The following is a 4,221-nucleotide window of genomic DNA, read 5'->3' as shown; positions in this document are numbered from 1 at the left end:
TTAAGAGTTTTTCTTATAGCCTAACGGTTTTCTATGGGAGGAAAACGCTTAACGAGTAACGTTAATTACAGGCCTAACGTTACAGCTAAATCACAGTCTGTCGGATTCTGGAGTTTAGTTGAGTTTTGAATAAAATTATAAAGAATAAATAAATTAATAAATAAAATTACATTACAATATCACTCACCGGAAAAAATGGATCCCAGACTTGGACGGTCTGTTAGTACAATTAACCGCACAACAAGACATTTTATTTGATAATTTTAAGAAATAATCACGAAAATAACCCATAGACTGAATAAAACAAAAGCAGAAACACGGCAGAGATGCCAAGTTCAGCGGCTGATAGAGACAGCAAGGTCAATCCACCTGTCACTCAAGTGGCCACGCCCTTAATTATGCAGAACTTTAAGGCTTAATATAATTTAAACGGATGAGTTATAAAAAAATTCACCCCCCTCAGTTGTCATGAAGGGCAAAATTAGCTATATAGACCAAAATAATTTTTTGAACCAGGCTGTAAACATGTTTTTTTCTGCTGTAAAGTTAGGCATTTTAACATGGGGAGGCATTTTAACATGGGATTGACTCCCTTTTGCAGCCAGCCTCTAGCGGCCAGTTGACGAATTACAGTTTAAGTCACTTCCTTGTTGGCTTCACGAGAGAGAGCGGGAGGTTGCCGCTCGGCTTCAAGTCGAACGCACCTATTGCCTCCTGTGCCGAAAGATCTCGCGATGCTGTGGATTCTTCAAGCAGTTTGAAATTGACGTATTATACGCGACTTTGGGCTTCTTTTTTTGTAAAGTTGCGTGAAAAATCTATCTGTTTTTGCTTTTCAGATAAAAGAGTGGTTTCAGTTTAATATGTTGCAAGTTCATTTATTGGTAATAAATAATTGATAATAAATAATATTGATGATAATAAATCATCAAAAAAACATTAGGCTTGTTTTGGGCTTGTTTTTTAAGCTGCGGTTGCTTATTTATCTTGCGAGATTTGGCAACAGTGCGCCAGACAGTAAAGGCATCGGTTTGTTGGTTGGGAAATACGATAGCGGCCCTTTGGGTGAGCTAATATGAAAATCGGATAAAACTGATGAAAAATGACCAGTGAGTATATAAACGCGTCTTACATGGGTTCAGTTTAACAAAATTAGGTCGCTGTCACACCTGTATGAGAGCTCTTATCTCGGTCACGTGTGTGAGGCCTGTGGGATTGACTGACTCCAATTTAAATGGACTGGACGGAATTAAAGTTTAAATTCAGTTATGACGACGATTGACGACTATATGTTTTCAAATGGGTTCATCACATCAAATTATATTTTCACCATTAAATTAGTCCTAAATTCGTTAACATAAATGGTATGTTGGTATCATGCACACACCTTTCAACTGTGACAGCTGAAGCTGCTTGAAACAGTTGTTGGGATTTATTTACATTGTTTTATTTCTGACAAAAAGTTTATCATAATGATTCAGCATCTGTGAGTCAAACTATGCGTTCCACATAAGGACATATCACTCGTATTTTTTTTAAAGGGGTCCTATAATGCCCTTTTACAAAATCTTGATTTTGTTTTGGGGGTGTAATAGAACAGACTCTCATACTAGGTTGTTCGAGAAACACATTATTTTTCACATATTTTACATTATTTATTGCAACACCTCTCTCCCCAGTCTGGCATGAACGGCTCGAATAGTTCCTGTCAGAGCATAATAGAGAAAGAGAGTTGCGTCAACTCCGTTCACTCCAATAGTCCGTTTTTTCCCACAGCAATGGCGGATCATCGAGCCTCTCAATAGTTCCCGGAAGTTAGCACCAAACGCTAGCAGCGCAATAGAATTACAGCTGAACAGACCGTTTGCGATGCACTTTTAAAAGGTAAGACGTTTAAATAATGAGATTGTATATCATCAGTACATCTGGATTAAATTACTTTGTTTTATAAAGTATGCTAGTGGATTATTCCTATGTAATTTAGTAGATTTGGGGGAATATAAAGTTAATCAGTTAACAGATAATGTATAGGTAGATAACGTTAACGACACAAAACAAATCAGGGTAGGGCTGCACGATAAATCGCATGCGATATTTAATCATGAAATTGAACATTAACTACACAGAGCCGTTGTTCACTGACCAGCTGCGCAAAACCACGTTCATATTCGCGCGATTTTTTGGCAGCTTGTCAGTGAACAACGGCTCTGTGTAGTTAATGCTGCTCAATGTGAAAGCACGCATGTGATGGAGATTTACCGCTGATTACAGAACCGGCTTTCTGACAAGATGCGTGTTAAATATCGCATGCGATTTATCGTGCAGCCCTAATCCCCATGCAGCACAGCAAACCATGGTGGAGACTATACAAGGACATCCTGGAGAAAAGGACACAGACAATTCATTTTATTAGAAATTTATTTATAAATGCATTGCTTTGTGCATAGCAAAAGTCAAAACACACAATCAGATTTTTTAATTGAATATATTCATCTTTTTAATTATTTATTTGTGTGTGTGTGATTTCAGAAAAAGAACATCATACCAACAGTAAAATATGGTTGTGGTAGTGTGATGGTCTGGGGCTGTTTTGCTGCTTCAGGACCTGGAAGACTTGCTGTGATAAATGGAACCATGAATTCTGCTGTTTACCAAAAAATCCTGAAGGAGAATGTCCGGCCATCTGTTCGTGACCTCAAGCTGAAGCGAACTTGGTTTCTGCAGCAGGACAATGATCCAAAACACACCAGCAAGTCAACCTCTGAATGGCTGAAGAAAAACAAAATGAAGACTTTGGAGTGGCCTAGTCAAAGTCCTGACCTGAATCCTATTGAGATGCTGTGGCATGACATTTTCATTTCATCCATCCTTTCATGACCGGTTCATGCTCGAAAACCCTCCAATGTGGCTGAATTACAACAATTCTGCATAGATGAGTGGACCAAAATTCCTCCACAGCGCTGTAACAGACTCATTGCAAGTTATCGCAAACGCTTGATTGCAGTTGTTGCTGCTAAGGGTGGCCCAACCAGTTATTAGGTTTAGGGGGCAAACACTTTTTCACACAGGGCCATGTAGTTTTGGATTTTGTTTTCCTTTAATAATAAAAACCTTCATTTAAAAACTGCATGTTGTGTTTACTTGTGTTATCTTTTACTAATATTTAAATTTGTTTGATGATCTGAAACATTAAAGTGTGACAAACATGCAAAAAAATAAGAAATCAGGAAGAAATTCACACCACTGTATATATTCCATTTAAAAAATGTTTATATATTCAATTAAACACACACACACATATATATATATATATATATACACACACGTAAATTATATATATATAATCAGATGTTTATTTTATTGAACATTCATTTTTTTAAATTAATATATTATGTATATACTACTAAATTCATGGTGGCATTAGAATTGTAAACATTAAGGGGAATTTCACTTAATAAAATTTAAATTTTTCTTGTTATTTTCTTCCAATTAATTTTCTAAGACAACACATGCTGTCCACATACAATCATGCTGTCGACTGACCCACTGTGGTGTGAGCTGACAATCACCTCTGAAGTGTTGGTCTCCTGTCCTATCTGAAAGTCAAAGATGACATTAGCAGAGGTGGGACCAAGTCATTGTTTTGCTAGTCACAAGTAAGTCTCGAGTCAAGTCCCGAGTCAAAACAGGCAAGGCCAAGTCGAGTTGCAAGTCCTCAGCTTTAAGATTCAAGTCTTAAAGAAGTCATTAGTGCTTTTTGCCCAAATTAGTGTCTCAGTATTAATTACCATATCAAATTCATAGTAATTTATATCAGGAAGGCAGGTAGAATATTTGACATTGTTCAATTTCATGTGAGATGAGTGCCCTTAGTAGAACTTGAGTAGTTTTACTAAGGGCACTCAGCTCACATGAAATTGAATTTAGGGATTGTGCCAAAATAGGATAAGCAGTAAACTATTTTATTATGTGAGCGGAAACGCAGAAAGAACTGCTTTGAAAGAACTAGAAGAAATAACTGCAAGCATACTTTACAAGTGAGAGGAAACATGCAATATGAATGCAGACAAACTCATGAAGACAATCATTCAAAAATGCTGTGCTACCATCCTTTATAACTAAGAGTAACAAAGACAAAATCTTACTCTAAAAAAAAACCTAACTTTTTTTGTAAAAAGTGTATAGGGTCGCTAGAGACCCGAGGTATGTAAATGTGTAAGT

Source organism: Sinocyclocheilus rhinocerous, unplaced genomic scaffold (genome assembly GCF_001515625.1).
Source record: "Sinocyclocheilus rhinocerous isolate Xijiao unplaced genomic scaffold, SAMN03320098_v1.1 scaffold58, whole genome shotgun sequence".
Taxonomy (NCBI): domain Eukaryota; kingdom Metazoa; phylum Chordata; class Actinopteri; order Cypriniformes; family Cyprinidae; genus Sinocyclocheilus; species Sinocyclocheilus rhinocerous.
Note: the sequence above shows the minus strand (reverse complement) of the source record.